Raw genomic sequence first — 10,584 nt, 5'->3', positions numbered from 1 at the left:
CAAATGTGAGAAAGGAAGGTCAGATCTATAGGGCTTACCTTGAGAATGTGCATTCCAGTACTATTTCTTTCTTAAAGCCTAAACTTAAACCTTTAGGAACCCAAAGGAGAGGCACTGTAATGTTGCTGATATACTCTGTTGGTAATGGCAGTGAAAAATCAAATAGGATTTGATAAGGACATTTTGCCTTGGTTAACAAGTTCAACAGGTGGCACACAAAGGCTGCAAGAGTAGGTCTGTGGAGGATCAGGTATCACCCTAGCTTAAGTACCATTCTGTGCCCTTCTTACAGTGTCACACCTGTAGCACACTTAACTTTGCTGAAAGGTTGCAATTGATTTATTCAAGCCTAAGAGGAGAATTAGACGCACAATTTGAAAATAACGGTACTTGATCATAATGTCATTTCAGACCACACACATTCCCTTACTGATGATGATTTTTAATAAGATATACATTTCTTTTTTTTTTAAAAAAAAAAGTAGAAAAAAGCAACTGAGAACTGAGTGATCTCTGTGGTGATGAATCAGCACAGAAAGAAATAAAGTGGTACCCCTTGGCTTAGTCACTAGTTCTCACAGGGTTTCCTCTGATGCAGTCGTATTATATCACAGCAGCATTCACAGTGAAAATGAGGGTCCCAGGGAACTAGACAGAACCTTGCCACATTGAAAATTTTGTGCAGTCCACAAAAATACTTTCCTTACTGTGGGAAATGCAAGGTTGATTCTTGATACAAAGAAGTTAAAGAAGTTAAAGGTTCTCTTGGTCACGTTAATTCTCTACTGGAGTCTCCAGTGGCTTTTACTTTTTTTAAAACTGGAGTAAAAGAGGACAACATCCACCTTTCTGCATCTTTCCATGCAAACTTCTCTAAACCTCATGTGAGGTTCAGGTCTCATAACAACGCATTGAGAACAGTAGACAATGATGGAATCCGTCTTCAGGTAGGTTTAAGCATCTCAATGCCATTGACCTCTAAGACATTCCTACACTTAAAAGCAAGTAAGCAAATACACAAAAAACCAAACAAGAGTGGGAACTCAAAGCCTCACATGGTGCTAAAATTTTAGAAGAATAGAATGTTGTTTTTATATCTGGCATCAAATTCTGTTTCCTGACATCATTAAAAGTTGTGTAACATTCAGCTGAATCTCAGATTCTCACCTTTTAACTGATGAATTTCATTCTAATATTTTGCTCTTTCCTGTCTCATGAGTGCCAGGATTTCCCAAGGACTTAACGATCCTTTATGATACACAATAAATATTTTTAAAAAAGACAACATAAAATAAAAAAATGGTAATGATAATCTCAATAATAAAAAAAAAAATATAGGTAAATGAACAAGATCAAATCTATTAGTATCTAGCAGAAGAATAGCTGTCTATCAAAGCCCTGTCTTCTTATCTGACTACAATCAAATAAACAAGACAGCCAAGTGCCTCCAGGGCAGGGGCTCTGAGGAGTAGTGGAATACCTTCAGAGTCTGGAGATGAAAGGCTGCCATTCTGCTATGGATGTCAATCAGCCCTTGGTAGTCCTTACCTGTAGGAAGAGGAAAAAATGCTCTGTTTCACATGGGTGAACATTAGTCCAAAGTAAGAATGTGGCTGGAGGAATTTTCTTTCTTATCTTCTTTTCTTTCTTAACACAAATGAACTTTCACCTAGAAGAGAAGGAGGAATAAAACATATTTAATGTTTACCTGAAACAAGTTTTGTATCTTGAAAAAAACAATAAAACTTCCCTAAAGTGGCCGAGAGCTGAGAAAAAGCCTTCACCTTTATTTTGATTTTGGGTTTGGTATTTTTTTTCCCAAAAACTTTCCCTTAATTTCCAGAGTTTCCATATAAATGGTCTACACTTGTCAGTCTGCTGTTTTTATCTTTTGGAGTTGATTACTACTGTATTGAAGGATCAGCTCCCAGGCTCTAAAAAATGCAAGGTGCTAGCTTCACCTATGAATTTTACTTTGACCATTACAACTTCCAGAAGAACAAAGCTATTGCATGCCTGTCAAGGTTAAAGTTTATTTAACATAATGTCTGTGTGTGTCTAATACAAAACCTCTAGAACAAAGAATTCAACAAGTTGAATGGTCTTACTGTTTTGGTAGTATTATGACCAGAGCACTCTCCTCTTCCAGAATCTTTCTTACTGTACTTCAGACGAAGCTACACATTTTAGCTTGTTTTTCCTTACTTACAATCCCTATGGCATAGCCGTATACATGTGCTGGTTTCATTTAGCTGTGTAATTGCTGATCTTGTTTGCAAATGCTGCTAAATATATGATTAAGCATAAACTGCAGCAGTCTACTCAATATATTTAGACAAATTTTATTATTGCATTTCTTATCTCAAATGCAGACAAAAACTCCACTTACCCAGTTCACAGTTGTCTAATTTTTTCTGCAAGATTTTCGTTATGAGACCTCCAGTGCTAAAGGCAGAAATATTTATGCCAAGCAAGGCTAGAGGTTAGACCTGCAATATATCCTGGGAAGAGGGTCACCAAGTATATATATAGCCTGTAAAATACGAACACGAATCTAGTGTGTTCTGATTATACTTATGATTTCGTGCATCAGTTTTAAAGCATCCATGGAGATCATCTCACAGATCTGGACGAGTCATTTATTATTTAAAAGGAAACTTGAATCATACTCTGCACTGACTGATTTTAGGGTGGAACACTATCTCAGCCACAATTTACCCATCAGCAGTGTTAGACTATGGATCTGGATTGTCTCTATCTTTACACTAGATTTGGTGTTTTTCAACACCAACCTCTCTCGCCTGAATTTAAAGATACCCACAATATGGAAAACTAGATGTTTGGAAGCCAAACCATGTGTTTTAAGGAAGACATGAACTGATTGCTTGCAGTATGATGTACACCTCATACCAAATTGCTACAGTGGAAGGAAAATAGGAAAACAGTAAACATCCTATAGTTTCATCTCTAGCAAATCTGTTTCTGCAGTTTGCTCTCAGTTGAGAAACTGGACATTTCTCCACCAATAAATCGCTTGTGTTGAATCTTGTTAGTAGTTCAAAACTGATTACCAAAATCAGATTTCTTGCCTCAGGTTTCTGAAAGCAAGCAGTGAGTATTGAGAAAAGTCTTCATCCATTTTAGCTTATTTTTCTGCACATTTGAAGAAACGAGTATCTTGCATAGAAGAGACAGTTGATTGACCAACTAGAACACTGGCCGGGACGCTGCTCACTGGAACTCACACTCAAGGTTATGATCATCACATTTGCCTAGCAGGAAGTGACCCGAATGTGTTTTACTGCCAGTGGATGGAACCAGAACTTTCAGGGACATGTTTCTCAGAAGTTTCTAGGACTTCAGAGGAAGAGATCATCTCTTCATAAATGAGCCATGATGAATACAGCCAGGAAAGCTTTTTTGCCAAAACAAATATATATAGAAGTCTAGATGGTTGGCTCAACATATTGTGTTAGGTAGGTGTATTACTAAACTTACCTGGGAAAAATGTTACGTCTCGTCATTATCCTTTCATTCTAAAAAAGTTATACATTTATAAAGGTACAAAAAGACATATGGACATAAGACATATGGACAAAAAGACATAAGGTATGGACATAAGACAGTCAGAACCACTTGTCCTTGTATCCAAGACTTAACTCCAGTGCATCAGATCTGCATACTTTTCTTTATTCTAACCATTGTTTAGAATAATTAAATCCTGTGCCTTCTAGAGTGCTGGGCTTGTAATGGAAGAGAAGTCAGACAAATTGGCTTCTTTTAATATAAAGGCAATTATTATTTATTCAGGCTGCTGAACAAAGATTACTCAGTAGCAATGTGACTAACACTTAGTCTGCCTTGACGCAATCTGCATTGTTTAAAAGTAAAAACGCAGTAATTTTTTGTATCCTGTCCTGTTTTGTTACATCATGGAAAGAATTACTGGTGGTCAGATTCTTATGTTACCCAACTTCTGTTCAAAAATTTTGTCTCAAGCAACAGCCATGCTTTCCTACTCCCAGCAATTTAGTCTCAGATACATAACAGGCTCTGTAATAGTTTGGAATCATTATCATTCTCACTTATATTTCTTTAAGCTGTGTTTAATATTTCTACTATTTACATTTACGTGTTGTAATTGAATATATATATATATGTATACACTCACACATATGTCAATATATATATTACATCTGTATATGTACATATATACATACCTCAGAGAATTGGAGATCTTTGTGATGGGAGCATGAAGAAGACTGATCAATCAAGTAATTTAAACTTTAAAACAAAACTCTACTGGATTGATGTTCATCAAGGCCACATGCTATGTTAATGATTAACTCCTACTTGTTAAATATTATTATCACCTCATATTCAACAGAGATAATACTTAACAATCAATCCTAAATAAATACAAGTATACAGTGCAGTGAAGCAAATGCCATGCAATTAGGACTGATGTATGTACTCCTTGATGATCTTAATAGATGAGGTCAAAGTGATCAGGCTCTCTTAACAAGGGTTGCCCACCGCCACAGCTGATATCCTGCTATAAAGTGCTTAGGTTTTCAGACAATGCTTAACTCGTGGCCTCCAGCTTTTGACTATGTTTGCTGCCTAAAGATGAGAGAGGGGTGCTACACTCCCAGGCTGAGGCAGATGCCTTTTTCTATTGTTTGGTTGGGGTTTGTTTTGTCTGTCACTGAGTTGCAGCTTCTTTGCCTCCAGTGAAAGCAGTCTTTTCACTGCTCTTGAGGTTGTGCTGCTTCAGTAATCAATAATTGCCCATCAGTAAGTTGTTTGCAGTTCTGGGTCTACTGTTTTTGACCCATGCACATACCTTCAAGGCCTTTGCTGCTATCTCACATTTAAACTGACGTGATAATAGGGAAAATCTGGTACCACACTCAGGTTCAGACAACAGGTCCTCAGAGCGGGATAATAACAAGTCCAAGAGGCCAACACAGGGGACAAACACTTAGCAGAAGGCTTATGTTATGTTACTCACACTGGTTATACTATTTTTATGGGCCATTAGGTACAAAAGTGTTTATACATTTATGCTGTATTAGTGTGTTTGTGTTCAGTTTCCAAACCAACTAATATTAAAATCTCCCCAATGTTCTTCTGCTTTCATAGATGTAGCAAGTCTCTGTTCATTCAACATATCTTTGAATTGTAAAACAACCATTTTCCCATGTCAAAAAAAAAGACCCTGTGGTGCTGACTGCTATCAGTTTTCATGGGAGAGTAGCCTAGGGGAAGAATTTGGGCTTTTAGTTTTAGCTCAGGAACATGACAGACTGATGATGCTCTTCCAGTTACTACGTTATCTTTCCAGGGAGATTATTCTTTCTTCCACAGAATCACAGAATAATAAAATACTTCAGGTGGGAAGGACCCACAAAGGTCCTTTCTAGTCCAAGCACCATGCAATGAGCAGGAACATCTCAACTAGATCAGTTTGCTTAGATTGAATTATTTCTCAGAGTAAGATTGAGATGATGATCCAAAGAAAGGGAGCCACAAAAGCCCATGAATAAGAATAGTTTTATGATAACCTCTCATCCCTTGACCTCAGATCACTTGTTTCTAAATCCTTTCTTCATGTAGAAGAGGGACAATGGCTAAGGCCAGCTGTTTGCCTGTTTCAGAATAGAACTTAAGAAGAAAATCAAAAGTATTACCCAGAGTTACAGAATAATAAGGACCTTTGTTCTTGTCAGGGTGACATAAAGTCACAGGAGAGAATGAAATAATCCTTCAATTAAAAATACATACACAAAATAAAATTAAGTAACATTTTTAGACCTTAACGTAAATTGAAATTGATGTAAAATTGCTCATCAATTTCCACTTTTTTTTAGGTGGGTGTCTAAACGCACACATATATCTGTTCTAAAAGTATCTTTGAAGATGAGAGGCTCTAATTTTAGGTCTACTTGATACACCTTTTTGAAGCTTATCCTGAGTCGTCTTATCTCTTCTCCAACCTAGACAGAAGCTGCTTTATTTGCTCATTTTATATGAGTGGAGCCAGTTCCTGGAGAAATATAAAGACCTGCTGAAAAGTGTCTGGCAAAGGTTTTCTCAGTTCTCTTTTAGCAATATAAAATGTCCTTTCCAGAAATTACTAGTGTGTTTTTCTCCTACATCAAATTAATTTTTCTAAAATTAGAGGAGTGATATAAGAAATGTTCCCATAGACAGTAATGACTGTAATTCTCCTAATTCACCACAATACCTTAGAAAACATTAAATGGAATTTGTTTCTTTAATCTCAAATGTAATATAATTCAACTGATATTCTTATATCACTTAAACAACAAAATTCTGTCAATCACATGCACTACGAATAATTGCTAAAATATCAAAATCCTGTTTCTGTGATGAATATCTTACATCACAGTTCCTACTTTATCACAATTTTTATGAGAAAATAACATTTCCTTATGGAAACTCTATTTGGGTGACTACAGCCAGGTTCAAGGAGATAGATTTAATGAGTGTGTGTTTTCTGATAAAACCTACACAGATGAAAATGTCCCACCCATCTACAATAGTTATGCACAAATTTTTCTGTGTTTCAATGAGACATAGTCTTCATGAGCCTCTGTAAAACACTGACAAAGTAATAGAGGATTTGAGAAGAGGGAGGTAGGGGAGAGTAGGATGGGACAGGAGAACAGGAATTTGGTTTTGGTTTTGTTTCTCCGGTTAGATAACATTCAGTACAAGGTGTCTGAAGTTCAAGATAGTAACTCAGTTAGCTCTCCACACTCATCAAAATTGTCAACATTGTTTGCACAAAGCTGAAGAAGTTTTTGTGACTGTGGTTTTGTGTGAAAAGAATGTCTATTTTATTATTTGACTTGTCAGTATTTATTCATGAGGTTATGCATTTCTCAACTCCTTTTTCTTACAATGAGAATATTTGTGTGGGACTTTTTTTTTATTTATATTATTTTCCCTGCACAATTGTAACACATATGAACTTTTGACAGAACTGGGCAAACTGTGGTTTTAAATGGTCAACTAAAATTTACTTGAAGTTTTAAAACAAGTTCTCAATGGCTAGGTTTGCTCCTACTCTGTGTTCTTTTTCTGCAGTTATTTTAGTTAATGAGTTTGCTGGCTGGGAAGTTGCTGGGAACAGCTAATTTTAGACAACTATTAAAAAATACTAACAGAAGGTGAATTTCACAAAATGCTGCTATTTGCAATGGAAGTCTAGTTTTAAGAGTTGTGGTTTGCTCATCCAATCAGAAAAACATATCGTATGATTTATATGTCTGCTCACACTATCTTGAATTTCAGATTTTAAATTTTATGTACTTGCAACCATCTGCTCACAAGCTAAATTCACACCATGGCTTTATCGGAGAAAATACATATATTTGGTAAACAGTTTTGAATAGTTGATGAAGGAGGGAAAATGCCATCTGATTGTACAATTTCTTCATCAGGACTAGGAGGTCACCTTCAGTTTCCTGTTTTCTCAGTCTAGTGTAATATTTAGATCTTATTTTCTCTTAGTTTGGTCCAGATATCTTCATTCTTCTCACAGAACATGCAAGTTCACAGTTTCTGATTGTCTACAATTCCACTTACAGGGATTTAATAACTGGATGCTAGATTTTCCCTGATTTCTATATTTTGTTGTCTAAATGATTAATCATTGCCTTTAGTTGCAGCTTCTTCTAGAAGCAGCCTGAACTTGGTCTTCAGGGAAAGATTTTGGTGTGTTTGATGGTGAAAAGAAGTTCCAGAGTAGAAGCAGAAATGTAAGGGATTGTAAAATAAAAAGGACAGGGTGAAGAAAACAATTGCCGAGGGACACGGAAGAAAACAGTGACCTTCACCCCTTATTTTCATGCTTGAGATGCAATTGCCTGGTCTCAGAGAACAGAAGGTAGAGAAATCCTGACAGGTCTAAATATTTGAAATTCCCTAATACAAGTTTCTGGAGAACACCTGAAAAAGCCGAGGGAGTGTAAAACTAGAGAATAACTATATAAAAACTTATTGTATCTTATTGAACATCATTCATTATCAGTCAAAGAGACATACAGACACAGACAGAAGTACTGACAAGTACCGAACTCTCTCCTCTCCACACTGAAAGAGGCAAAGAAGCACTTCTACACAAACAAGAGCAGACATCCCCCGGCCCTTATTTGCACAAATATTCCATAAAGGTTAAAAATTCTTCTCCTCTTCACAGAGATCCAGAATCACTCCTCCGTTGGATGCAGATGTACAGAAATATCCACTCTAGTAAAGAAATGCACACAAAACTAGATTCACAAAAATAATGCCATCCATGGTTACAAACATTGCAATATATAGAGATGGATTTATGGCTCATCTGACACAGGCACGGATGGCAAGCTACCAACAGCTACAGAAATAGTTAGAGCTCATGTTGCATAGGTGTGACCACTTTCTGCATTTGAAGGCAGGGCAAAGCAGTCCCGTATCACAACACCGATATTAGTATGGCTGATCACAACACTGGGTGGCCATAAGGCCAGGGAATTGTTGCGCCACTGCTCTCTGCCACATAATCCTTGTGGAGAACACACTGAGAACACAGTCTGGTCTCACCCTGTGAAAGAGTTCCTCATGTTTAATATCACCAGACATAAAGCATGCAGACAAGGAAGCTTTATTATGACCCAAGGTGGTTTTAATTCCCTGAAACTCTGTTCCTCTTTTTTGTCTTCTCTGCCAGAAAAACAGCCAGTTTGTCACATCTAAAAAAATTTTGACATGATGTCTACAGCCTCTTGTAACCACATAGTTCAGGGAACTCAAGCCATGAAGTCATTGGGAATTTCAGATAGGCATCCTTTATGGACTTGCTATATGTTTAAAGTGCCTACCTGAAGTAGTTTTTAACTCGGCTTATCCATGTCTGTTCTTGCTGCTGAGCTTGTTCAGAGTTGCCACATTTCAGCAGATTGAAAAAGGAAACAGTGAAGATACCTGTCCAGATTTTGTACACTAGGCCAAAATGTACCTTTTTTTCCCATAAATTTGAACACCATCTTCATCCACAGACCTCAAAACCTTTGTCTGTATTTGCAGTTTGATTTGAGACAGGAAATTTTGGAAAATATTCAGTTGTTTGACTAGCAAAAGAAAAGAGAAATTTCTAGTATTTGACCTTCTGAAGTGATTCCGTGTAAGTAAAATGCATTTGTAATCTGCAATTGTTTGTGTCTGCTGTTTTAAATAGTGTCTCACCAGTGTTGCAAGATGTTTTCCCTGTGGCATTGTTAGTAGGTCTGATAGATTAACAGCCATGCCCAGCATCAGAAAGGAGATTGGTAGCAGAGGTGCAATTTTAATCTGACTTTATCTACCACATACCTGAATCACAAGGAAGTCCGTCTTCATTGTCTAACAAGCAGTATACTTATGGTAATCAACCATGCAAGGATTTGCTGGCAGCATTTGAACACAGTCTTCCCACAAACATTTTTCTCATGGCTTTTCTTTGTTTTAGAGGCATGATCACACATAGATCAAGGTGAAGGAGTGCAACACTTCAGAGAGGAAAACACTAGTACTGCCCAAAATAAGATGTGCTGTAATTCAGATGACTTTAATTCTGCTCCTGGTTCAGCTGCTGAGCTGGAAAAATCACTTCACGTCAGACCACTGATCCCAGCTTCCCACAGAAAACTCTTTAAGCTCCACCGATAGTAACTATTATTGTCACATTTATTTAAAGTTGATGTCATTACTCACGTAAAAGCCTTTTCCTCATCAAAGGGGTGGTAATATCATCTTACAGCAAACTTTACCGACTTACAAGTTATAACTATTTCTGCTGGAACCATGGCTGCACAGCACCCTGCTCAGTGCTGTGACTATGTGGAATAGCTTTCCACTGCTTTCATGGGGCAGAGGTGGTGATAGAAACGTTACGGCGTGATCCTGGGCTGGGAGAAGATGTCATTGTTCCTGCCATTTTCTGTAATTTTCTGTATTGCCAAAGCTAATGATCTACACGTCAAAGAGAATGTGAATGAACCATGAGGTTTTATACCCACAGCAAGGATAGCACAGCACATCCAGGGAGAGGAGGTTCCATATACCATGGTAAAAAGCAATGAAGATTTATCCTTCTGTTGGAGGAGCAATACGCTGTGACAAAAGCCACATGAGGCCCTTGAAGCTTGAGGATATATAATTGCATCCCTCAGGCCTTTCTTGGTCTTCCAAGGATGTCCCAGACAACGTGACCTAGACATCACTGTAAACAGAAGAAAGCATAAAAGAAACATACTCTAAGAGCTTTGGGCAGCCTCTCCTTTCTGAAAGATATATAAGGGTATTCACAATTGCAACTTCTTAGGTCATTCGGAGAGAATATGAAAGTGTGAGCGGATCAGTTTGTCACGGTAGTGACGGGATGTAGGAGAGGTCCATAGGACTCCTTGTGAATTGTCAGCCACATACAGATTTTGGATTTCTGGTCCCTTTCTTGTTGGATTTGTTTTCTGACAATCCCAGATTTGTCTTTTATGCTCACGGACACTTGTCATGTGTGCTCCCTAAAGATGACAG

At 37.5% G+C, this 10,584-nt stretch overlaps 1 long non-coding RNA gene across 1 annotated transcript; it reads right to left on the bottom strand.

The window, feature by feature from the left end:
• Positions 1 to 1,548: 1,548 nt before the first annotated feature.
• LOC128850326 (uncharacterized) lies at positions 1,549 to 2,568 on the bottom strand. Its single transcript, XR_008447635.1, has 2 exons — positions 2,390 to 2,568; positions 1,549 to 1,669 (listed from the first exon to the last, which is right to left on the bottom strand). It is a non-coding gene; the product is annotated as an uncharacterized LOC128850326 (long non-coding RNA).
• Between the last annotated feature and the right edge of the window lie 8,016 nt (positions 2,569 to 10,584).

Source organism: Cuculus canorus, chromosome Z, assembly GCF_017976375.1.
Source record: "Cuculus canorus isolate bCucCan1 chromosome Z, bCucCan1.pri, whole genome shotgun sequence".
NCBI classification, from domain to species: Eukaryota; Metazoa; Chordata; class Aves; order Cuculiformes; family Cuculidae; genus Cuculus; species Cuculus canorus.
Note: the sequence above shows the minus strand (reverse complement) of the source record. Positions and strands in the feature narration are given on the sequence as shown.